Here is a 12,031-nt window from a genome sequence, read left to right as displayed (position 1 = left end):
AGGCAACAGATACTATTGTATTATTGAACTTATGCAAATAACCATCCTGCCACAAAATAAGAATGCTCACAAATATTTCCCAATTGCAAAGGGGTCAGGAAGGGAGAAAAGCTTATGCTTCGATTTTTAAAAAATTAACAAATAGCTGAACCTATCAATAACTCACAAGAAAACCAAAATCCTTTAATCTGGAAGATGAAGTATAGAAGAAAATCAGTAATGTTTTAGAGAAAAGTCATAGAATTCTGTTTCACCAGTTCAGTCTCATGTAATCTCTCTTTTATTGAATTTGCAGTGTTATTATGCTCTGATCTTTCCATTTAAGTCCTGGAAGTTAGCATTTGACATTATTATTGATATTTCCTAACTTGTCCTTACCATTAAGTTGACCTTTCTCTTGATCATTTTTTGTTCTCTTATTTCTGTCTATCTGTCTTTAATTTTCCTGATGTAGCACTCCCTTCAGAACTTCTTGAAGAGCTGGCCTGGTGTTGGTAAGTTCTTTCAGGTTTTGTTTATCTGATAATGTTTTTGCCTTTTCTTCCCATGTGAAGGATAATCATGCTGGATATAGTATTCTTGGTTGAAATGTTTTTCATTTAATGCCTTGAATATATTTTCCCACTCTTTCTTTGTTTGCATTGTTTCCAATGAGAGGTCTGACGTTAGCCTGATGGGATATCCTTTGAAAGTAACTTGACATTTCTCTCTTGCCAATTTTAGTATCTTGTCTCTGCCTGTGGTTTTGGTCAATCTGGCTATGATGTGCTTTGGAGAAGATCCTCTTGGGTTGATCCTATGTGGGGTCTTTTGTATTTCTCGGGTCTGCATATTTGAACGCCTCTCTAGATTTGGAGAGTTTTCTTCCTGAATTTCATGGCGTAGATTATCAATGCCCTGATTAGTTTCTTCATCTTCTGGGATACAGATTATCTGGATGTTTGGATGTCTAATGGTATCTAGTATTATTCATATATTATTCACATATTGGGGAGTTATTTTCTCAGTCTTTCTGGTGATTTTTCTAGGTCAGAGGGTCTGTCTTCTACATCTGAGATTCAATCTGCTGCATGATCTAATCTTCTTTGAATACTTTCTGGAAAGAATTTGGTACCAACATCAAGTTTTGTGTGATTGAAGACCACTCAAATCGAGCATGTCTTGTTAAACTTCTTAGATTCCAGTCTTCTCATCATCCAACTGACATTACTGGTCTAGATCAGTATGTGGAAAGAATGAAGGAAAAACAGGATAAAATCTACTTTATGGCTGATTCCAGAAAAAAAGAGGCTGAATCTCCATTTGTAGAGTGACTTCTGAAAAAGGGCTATGAAATTATTTACCTCACAGAGCCTGTGGGTGAATACTATATTCAGGTCCTCCCAGAGTTTGATAGGAAGAGGTTTCAGAATTTTGCCAAGGAAGGAGTGAAGTGTGATGAAAGTGAGAAAACTGAAGAGAATGGTGAAGCAGTTGAGAAGGAATTTGAGCCTCTACTCAACTGGATAAAAGATAAAGCCCTTAAAGACAAGATTAAAAAGGCTGTGGTATCTCAGCGCTTGATGGAGTCCCCATGTGCTCTTGTGGCCAGCCAGTATGGACGGTCCAGTAACATGAAGAGAATCATGAAGGCACAAGCTTACCAAACGGGCAAGGACATCTCTACAAATTATTACACCAGTCAGAAGAAAACATTTGAAATTAATCCCAGACATCCTCTTATCAGAGACACGCTTTGACAAATTAAAGGAGATGAGGATGACAAAACAGTTTTGGATTTTGCTGTGGTTTTGTTTGAAATAGTGACACTTCAGTCAGGACACCTTTTACCTGACACTCAAGTTTATGGAGATAGAATAGAAAGATTGCTTGACCTCATCTTAAACACCGACCCTGATGCAAAGGTGGAAAAAGAACCTGAAGAAAAGCCTGAAGAAACAATAAAGACACAACAGAAGACATAGAGCAAGATGAGGAAGAAGAAATGGACATGGGAACAGACGGAGAAGAGCAGGAATCATCAAAGAAATCTACAGCTGATTAAGATGAGTTATAAATTACAGTCTCACCATGTGGATCCTGTGTGGAGAGGGGATGTGAAATTTCAGTCATTTCTTTTGGGAGAGACTTGTTTTGGATGCTCCCCTCCCCCAGCCCCCTTCTCCCCTGCATTGTAGAATGTTGGGATTGTGAATCACAGAAAGAAGTGGGTTTTTTTAGTTGAACTTTTTAACATTCTTCGTGAATGTAAATTCGTACTATTTAATTGACTATTACTGGTGTAAAATCTTGTCACGTGTATAAAAATAAAAAAGATTCCCCCCAAAAAAAATACTTTCAAGAGAGGTTTTGATTTCCCTTTATTACAGCCTTCATCTCTAACAGTTCCATTTGATTCTTTTTTATGGTGTATATTTCCTCTTTCAGATTGTGCAAGAACAGAAGTTCTTCACCTCCTGAAACTCATCATCTCTTTTGTCCTGCATCTTCTGGAGTTGTTGTCTCTCTTCTCTTGTATCCCTGTTAGCTTCGTCACTATGAATACTCTAAATACTTTATCTGGCATTTCCATGACTTCCATTGTACTGTCTGTGGGTGATGTAGAGCTGTTCTTTTCCCTTGGAGAAGAGATATTTTTTTGGTTTTTCCATATTTCTTGTGCCTCTGCAGTGGTTTCTGTTCACCTTATAGATTATACGTTTCTTCCTACTTTCTTGGAGTTAATTCTGAGTGCTAGAGGTATGAAAGAGGAAATGGCCCACATATTTCTGCAGTTCTGTTTCCCAGATGGAAGGAGGGAATGACCCACATATTTCTGCAGTTCTGTTTCCCAGATCCTCACCAACCAACCTACACTTGTCAGTGGAACTGGATATCACAAAGGCCTCCCAGTTTCTGAAGAACAGGTGCACTTGAGCTGAGCTGTAGGGTTTCAACTAAGAATTCAGAGATGTGTGGGAGGAGATGAGTCTTGCTCTCTGCAGCTCGGTATTTTTCCCTGCTTCTCACTTTGCAGTCTCTATTCTCTGATTTTTAGTCTTGGTGGTATATTCTTGTTTGACTAATTTGTTGGCGATTTCTGCAACTATAAGCTTGTATGCTTCACTTTACTGTGAGATACTTCTATGCCAATTTATCTGCTACTACTGTGTTTTGCAATGTGGTATCCACAGAAAAAGAATTGAATTCAGATTTATGAAGATGAGTTTCTCTTTTTCTGTAGCAGTTCAGTGGGAGTTGAGGTTTTCTGTGATTCTAAAATTATTCAGATGTTTTGCTACTGTGCACCCAGACCTGTCTAGACAGTTAATGTGTGGAAGCTGAGAAGCAAGGTGAGAAAGTCAGGTTTTTTAAAAAAAAGAAACAAAGGGGAAAAGACTAAAAAAAATTAAAAAGGAAAACAATTTTTTAAAAAAGCAAAAAATGAAAACCACATGGTGCTCTTTGACACCACACAAAAGGACAAGGGCTGTGCTCATGGATTCTCACTTTGCTAGGTGTTGGGCTGGAAGGTGAGGTTTGGAGCAGAGGCTTTTTCAGTTTTAGGATCAGGGCTGGGCCCATCGCAGATACACATGGAAGTCTACTTCACCAGGTATAGGGCTGGAAATGAGAGAGGATTATCTTATGTCTATGTTGGGAGACTTCACATGAGAGATATGGTCCCTCATTTCAGTTATTTGAAATACTATGTCTTCTGGGACAAAGTTATCTATAGCTTCCACTTTCCTGGAGCTGAGTGATAAGCCTTTGACATGAAAGCTGGCATCTTGCACTTTCTATGTGCCCTGGCTCCCCAACGGCACTGAGAGAACATGAGTAACTCAGGGCTGCAGTGGCCTCAGGGATGGCTTGGATAGAATCTATAATTTGTTATCACAAACTCAAGGCCGTTTCTTCCTGTAGACTTGAATCTTTTTGTCAGGAGAAACAAATGTGGGCATGGCTACTCCAGAGAGAGTCCTTTTAAAAAGGATTGTGGATTACTATATTTTGACTGTTTCATAATCTTCTTTCAAAAAATATACTTTCCTCTCTTTTGGTACAGACTTTTGCTATGGGGTGTGTGCTCTTGCCAGAGAGAGAAAAAGAGAGAAAGGGAAGGTAAGAAAGCCCCCTCCAGGGGAGATGGCCATGCTGCAATCCCTTCTCTTCCATTCTCCTCCTGGGATTTTGGACATGCACACGCATGCACTTGGTGTGATTTTCAAGCTGCCAGGTCTGGACACAAATTGTAATTGACTGTGTGAGAATTCAGTGCCTTCAACTACCATGCTACCTGCTAGCCCCTCAAGACATACTTCAGGGACCAGCAGATGGCGTAATGGTTACATTGCTGGATTGCAGCTTGAGTTCTGAACACAGTGGCTTTAAAAAACTCACCAGGCAGGGTGCAATATGCGTGCATGCCCAAGATCCCAAGAGAAGACTGGAGGAGAAGGGATTGTGATGTGGCCATCCCCTTTGGGGAGTGATTTCTCCTGCTCTCTATCTATCGCTTTCTGTCTCTGATGAGTGCACACACCCCATAGCAAAAAAATAATAATAATAATAAATAAACTTCAAAGCATTTATTTTTATGAGTATTTTCATAATATAATTTCTTTTTCTTTTTACTTTAAAGGTCTTTTTTTCAATTATAGGTTTATTTCAATGATAGGTTCATTAGAAAATTTGTAAAATACAGAAAATATAAAGAACGAAATGAAAATTAACTAAAATTACCTCTAACCCATAATATTTTGGTGTATTTTCTTTAGGTTTTCCCTTGTTTTGTTTGTTTGTTTTAACATATTTGAGATAATTAATGACTTGAAATCACTTTTCTCTTCGAGAAACCTTGGTTTCATTTTGTCAGAAGTGATACTTAAAAACCACAACCTAGACACTAGGAATGCTAATGGATATGTAATTCTTCCTAGATTTTTTTAGTTGCTGAAGCTATAAAAATATATATTTAAGGATAAAATCACTAAGCATTTTTAGTGATATTTCTAACTCAAATTCAGGACAGGTGTTTTCTTGAATTTCTCCTATTTTATATCTATATCTTCTTTCTTCCTCACTAAGAGTCCTGGTTCTTAATGACAGAGGTATGATATAATTAGAATATTTTATATTAACTAGTATTCTACATTATTTACAGAATAGTCTCAGAATAACAGTATAAATATATACACCATCAATGTGATTACTTCAAACAGGTTTCTTTACTGCATTTTCTCTCCCCATTTATATTTCCCAGTTTTAAAAAACAGTTGCACTATGTCAAAACATATGAACCATAGCATGCTATATTTTCTCCCCTGTTCTATAGTAGCTGTATATTTAATGTTCATTACTACATCTTATGTCAATGTTTCTCTGGTCATTTTTATTGTCCGAATCAAGTTTTTTAGTAGATTCATCAGGAAGGACTCATGGAGACAATATTTCCTGAGTTCTTTCATGTTGGTAACAGTTCATACTTTTCATACTTGAAAAAGTCAGTTTTGCTGGAAATAAAATCCTTGGCTCACATTTTATTTTCATTAATATTTTAAATATGTTAATCCATGTTCTTCTGCTATATTGTGTTTGAAAAGTCTTTTTAAAAATCACATTCTCTTTTTACTTAGACACCAATGAATTTTTCTTTGTCTTAAAATGAAGTATAGCGTCAGCAAGCGACATGGGGGTTAAGGTGGCTGAATCCTATGTGGCCAACTGTGTGGTTCAAGTTCCAGATCTGGCAGCTTGAGAAACATGCTAGATATATGTTGTGTGTACATGCCCAAATTCCAAAAGGAAAAATGGAGAAGAGATGTGGTGTGGCCATCCTCCACGTGGGGTGCTTTCTCCGTTTCTCTGTCTCCATCTCTCTCTGGCAAGCACATACACTCTTTTTTTTTTTTGGAGAATCTGGTATATTTTGATTCTAGCATTAGTTCTTCTGGCTGACATTCCATCCTCCACGTGGGGTGCTTTCTCCGTTTCTCTGTCTCCATCTCTCTCTGGCAAGCACATACACTCTTTAGCAGTTTTTCTTAATCTGGTATATTTTGATTCTAGCATTAGTTCTTCTGGCTGACATTTTAAGGTGTATGAAGCATTCTTTTAATATATAATGTTAGGGTTTTGGTTTAGGGTTTTGGGGGTTTTTTTGTTTTTCTTTTTTTTTTTTGGGGTTTTGGTTTGGGGTTTTGGGGGTTTTTTTTGTTTTTCTTTTTGTTGTTTTTTTTTTTTTCTTTGCTTTAATGAATTTCTATATTATCTTCTGGCATGAACAATATTTAAAGGTCATGTTAACTGGATAGCTGGGGGAAACAAAGCAGTCTATGTGCCAGTAAACTCACTGGACTGGAGCTGACTGCTCTGATTAAAACCTTAATAATGCTCAGGACATCATTGTCTATCATGAACTTGTACAGCCATCGGGAAAAAAAAACAAAAACAAAACAAAACAAAACAAAAAAACCTTGTGAAGATGTGGAGAAAGAATGGAAGATATGAAAACTTAAACCTACTAGCACCACAGGTTGGTATCAATCTCCAAAATATACCTGTTCCTGTTCCAGCGGATGCAATCTAGAGGAATATGGCTAAGATTACCAAAGGATTTGTGTGAATACAACTGTCACTGTTCCTCCAAAACTGGACTTCTGCTGCCTGAGCCATCCTTGCCATTTTGCTCTTACCAGGGGCAGCAATGATAGTTACTTAGTGGCTATTTGGTGGTGGAATTGGCAGAACAAGAACATGAACAGCATGAACTTTGAAAATCCTCTGTACTTGAAGACCATTGAAGAGGATCTCCCAGTAGATGTTGGTAGACACAGTGCTTCTAGTGGACGCAGTCCCCAGCAAGATAAATCATAAGCACAAATGATAACCTAACTCAACTTTTTGTTCTTTTCTCTTTTTTCCAAGAGAGAGATTTTTGCTGTAGGGTGTGTGTGCAGTCCCCAGCAAGATAAATCTTAAGCACAAATGATAACCTAACTCAATTTTTTGTTCTTTTCTTTTTTTTCCGAGAGAGATTTTTGCTGTAGGGTGCGTGCACTTGCTGGAGAGACAGAGGGACAGAAAGCAAGAAATCACCCCTCTAGTGGGATGGCCATGCTGAAATCTCTTTTCCTCCATTCTCCTCTCGGGATTTTGGTCATGCATGCACATTTACCCAGTATGAGGTTTTGTTTTGTTTTGTTTTTCTTCCAGAGGTTTTTGCTATAGGGCATGTGAGCTCACCAGAAAGACAGAGAGAGACAGAGAGACAGAAAGCAAGAAATCACCCCCCAGGGGGGATAGCCATGCCGCAATTCCTTCTCCTCCATTCTCCTCTCGGGATCTTGGGCACACACGCACATGCACTCGGTGCAAGCTTAAGCTACCGGGTCCGAGACTCGAACTGCAGTTGACTACATGGGAGTTCAGCGACATAGCCATTATTCTAACTGCTGGTCCCCCCAGTATGAGTTTTAAGCCACTGGGTCCAGGACTCAAACTGCAGTTGACTACGTGGGAGTCCAGCAACATAACCATTATGCCATGTGCTGGTCCTCCTAGCTCAACTTCTGAAACAAGTTTTGACCTTTGAGGTGTGAGCCAATATCTCCCTTTGGCAGAGTAACTGAGCCAGAAGTTAAAGTCTGTTTCTACTGCCAGTATGGAAGAATGTCAAGATATCTTTGTGTGGATCAAATTTTTGGATTTGATCATCTTTTTTTTTTAATTGCATTTGTAAAATTCTTGTCTATTCTACTTCAGCTTTGGATGTGCTTACCAATTACAGATAACCCTTGAATTTCTAGACAATATTGCTATCTCTGGACAAATAAGCACTTGCACTAGAAAGCCATGTTCTAGCGATGAAACTTGTGCCGCAGTGTATTCCACCTACATGTACATTGTATGGGTCATCTCTAAATATTTTAGAGAACAATCACTGCTTCTAAGCACTTTGAAATATTTCTATGCAAATTATTACAAACTTTTCCAATGGTTGAAACAATAGCAATAAGATACTAACATGGAATTGCAAAAAAATTGTCAACTAATTTTGTACATATAAATTATTTTACTTCAATGGAAGTTTGCAAAGACTATAATTTTTTTTTCCAGTTGCTAACTTTTGTTTTATTTCATGGTTAACCAACCATGGTAAATATGTAACTTTAAAAATGGCCAAATAGTATTCATCTAAATAGTTTTAATATTTCTGTTCCTTTGTTTTAATTTATCTTGGATTTCTGTTTATTTGTATGTTAGATATGCTTTGTCTGTCTTCATTATTTGTAACGTTCTCTCAAATATTTTTCTTTCTTAACTTACTTGTGATTCTTCCAAATTGTCCCTCATTTTACCTTCTATTTTCTCTTAAAGAATTATCTGTTGGATAATGAATTAACTCTTGTTTTCCATCCGGTATAGCCCTTATTTCTGACATTGTTTTTTTGTTATCGCTTATTCTTTCTTAAATTCAATTCTTTCTGAATTCTTACAGTTTTGTTTATGTTGTTCTTACACATCCTTTTACTTTCTTAATGTATTTTACCTTGTTTTGAAATAGTAAGTTATAATAGTTTTGATTTATTTTATAAGCTGGTATTTCTGGCATCCTTTCATTGTCTATAGGACTGTTATTCTGCACCTTATTGTCAGCTTTAATAGTATCTTAGTGCAGGATTTGACTTCAATGCTTTCCACAATTGAAATTAGTTTTTCTAAAGTTTAGAAGAAGGTATGGTTCAGGGCAGTCTTACTATTTTATAGAGTATCACCTTCTGCTGTTTTTATATGGTGTTCAAAAATATGGTGGCTTGTTTTCTAAGAATTCTTGACTCTCTTCTTGATGTGAAGCAGCCCAAGGCTGATAACTGCCTAAACCTTCTGTTCTGATATGGAGGAACTTGTGAGCAACCTTGAAGCAGCAGAGGGTTGATAGCTGCCTGGGCTTTTTGTTCCCCTGTGAGCTAGCTGCCCCTCCCTGAACTGTTGAGTGGCTGGAGGCCTTGAGCAGGTTGGATTCCCTGCTTCTCTGCCAGCTCTATATTCGAGCAGACACTGTGCTCCTTCCCTGATAGGACACTCCAAGCATGCTGAAACTGCCCTTCCCAAATTCACCCATAAAAGACCATGTCCAACTCTCAGCCATGGCTGGAGATTCAGAGTATTAACTCCTCTGTGCCTGCCGACATAATAAACAGTTCTTCTAATCTCTCCGAGTGCTGCTTTCTGTTCCTCAGCATCTGGTTTTCTGCTACATTCTTTCTTGCCACTATTATCTGGCTTCTTTTTCTTTTATCTCTCCTCTCATTCACTCACTCTACTGTGTTGCTGTGTGTGTGTGTTGTTGTGTGTTTTCAGACAGGGTCTCACTGTATTTTCTGATGCGCAGACGTCTTCTATTTATGAATCCCTTGTTCTTTGGTCCATCAGATGCCCCCTTGCTTTCATCTATTTCTTTGCTCACAAACACTGACATGATGCAGCCTCATGACTTGGTACTTTGTTTTCATCCAGTTATATATTGAGGTTCTTAAAGCTACTTTGTCATTTACTCTCATTTCAAATGTCTGTAAGTTGTTGAATTTACTATCCAATCTTTTGAAAGTGGAGATTCAGGAAGATTAAAACAAAGCAAACAAGCAAAACAGTCTCTTCTGCATTATTACCTTCCCAGAATTTCTTTCCATTTTATTTTAAGGAATTTTTTTTCATTTTTGCCAGAGTGCATGCACTCACTAGACAGAGACAGAGAGAGGAAAAATGAGAAATTCCCCCCAGGGAGGACGGTCATGCCACAGTTCCTTCTCCTCTACTCTCTTCTTGGGATTTTGGGATTTGGGGCACACATGCACACATGCTCAGCTTGATTTTCAAGCTCCCAGGTCTTGAACATGAACTGCAGTTGACCCATGTGGGAGTCTAGCACCTTAACTACCATGCCACCTGCTGGCCTTATTTTAATAAAATTTTAATATGAGCATTTGAGCCTAGGATTTTCTTCCAACCTGGCACATTCTTAGGCTTGCGCAGCTCCTGGTTCATTTCCTTTTGTGTGTAGTGATCCACTTCCATCTATATGGGAGAAGAGGGGGTGCTTCAAGAATTCATGGAAAGTGTATATTATGAAGTTACTATGCACGGATTTCAATTTTTGGATGAAAATAAGCTCATACTTCAATTTCATTTTTGTATAGATTTTTTAAAAGTAATCTCATATTGTTTTAGTATGCATCCGTAAGTCACCATTTATTTTTCACATCGTTAAAGTGGACATCAGCCATACTGAGCTACACACGTGGATTATCCAGGTGATCTCTGAATCTACACACGTGGATTATCCAGGTGATATACTTTGATTATGAAATTGCACAGTTTTGAGACATCTGCTTCAATGTTCTTTTTCTATAAACTTTGGGACATTTAGTGCAGAGCTTTACAGAATGTGAAATTTTTCTGTGAAACATACCTTATATTATTACAGAAATTCTTTTTCCTCCAGTCGCCTCTTGATATTTTTTTTTCCTTCTTTTTTTTATTTATTTATTTATTTATTTATTTATTTATTTTTGCCATAGGGCACATGTACTTACTGGAGAGAAAGAAAAAGAGAGAAGGAGAGTGAGATATCACTCCCTCCTAAGGGATTCCCCATGGGGAATGCCACAATCCCTTCTCTGTCATTCTCCTCTCAGGATTTTGAGCTCACATGTGCCTGCTATGACCTTCAACCTACCAGATCCTGGACTCAAACCCATTCGGCTGTGTGGGAATCCAACCCTTAAACCCTGCTGCCCTCTCCAAACTCAACTATTTAAAATGCAAAGTTCATGTCAAATCTTTGTTTGAAATGCAACTTCATTCATTCATTAGACTGAACTGTACCAGACCATAAACTGTATTGTATCATAAAGAGGAAAATTGTATTTTCCCTGGCCTAAATTAGCTATCCCAGGAGCATCTGGGAGGACCCGTAGTATCTTACTCTACTTGCACTGAGGAATAGGAAATTGAATGTGGCAAGCTAGTTTAAGCAGAAGTGCACCAGAAAAGTCACAGGCATGCTTCATAGTCACATACTCTGCGGCAGTGAGTTTTTTTTCAGCTGTGTGGGTCAGAGGGCGAAGAGTCCCCAATTCCATCATTTTTGTTTTTCTTATTGTGGATTTTCTGACAGGAAATAGGAATTTGGTTGATAATTACCAGGCATACAGATAAGGTTTCCTCATTAAAGTCTCATAAAACCATGAAAATAAATCATTGGAAGTGGAGAGAGAAAGAAAATCTTCTGTTTAGACTTCCATGACTATTTGGGCCAATTATTTTTTTCTCATCCAGCCTAGTGACTTTATTTTCAGGGCCTGATCATCGGAGGAAAGAATTTAGAGACCTCACAGAACTTTGCTGATTTCAAGTTAATGGCTTGGTATGTCAAGGACATGCCAAGCCTGGCAGAATAAATTATGAAACTGCAGCTGAGGAAACACAGTAGAGGAAACCCATGTAATACATGTCTGCAGATATGATATAAACATAAATAAATACTACAATTTTGAGAAAATTGAAGGGGTCCATTTGGCCTGTCCTGGAGAGCAAAGCTGTTTGAAAGTCACAGGAACAGTGACAGTCCCAAATGAAACTCAACTAGAAATTGGGACAGACCAATTTTTTCCCACCCACCCCTGCCAGTGCTATTCCTTTCTTTTATTTTTGTAAGTTCATTTCTTCTATGTAAAAGAGCCAGGGATAGAAAGACAGGCACTTGCCAGTAGGGTCTTCACACTGCAATCTATCTCCAGCCTCAGCTAACCTGGATGACAAGCACATGCGTGCACCCTGTGTGTATAGGAGGTCCCAGGACACGAACCCAGGACCTTTCCCATGGGGGTCCAGTTGCATGACTGTAACATCACCACCTAGCCCTAGTGTTCCTTCCTTTTCTGAGCATCGACACCAGCTACTGGGGATCCTTAAAGGACAACTGCAGTTTTTCCTGCGAATTCATCTACAGGCATTTCTCAACTCCGCACAAATTCAGAAGCTTTCC

At 38.3% G+C, this 12,031-nt stretch overlaps 1 pseudogene; it reads left to right on the top strand.

Annotated features, from left to right (window-relative positions):
* Nucleotides 1-1,097: 1,097 nt before the first annotated feature.
* On the top strand, nucleotides 1,098-2,056 carry LOC102470511 (endoplasmin-like; annotated as a pseudogene).
* Nucleotides 2,057-12,031: the final 9,975 nt, after the last annotated feature.

This window comes from Tupaia chinensis, unplaced genomic scaffold (assembly GCF_000334495.1).
Source record: "Tupaia chinensis unplaced genomic scaffold, TupChi_1.0 Scaffold000685_1, whole genome shotgun sequence".
Taxonomy (NCBI): domain Eukaryota; kingdom Metazoa; phylum Chordata; class Mammalia; order Scandentia; family Tupaiidae; genus Tupaia; species Tupaia belangeri.
Note: the sequence above shows the minus strand (reverse complement) of the source record. Positions and strands in the feature narration are given on the sequence as shown.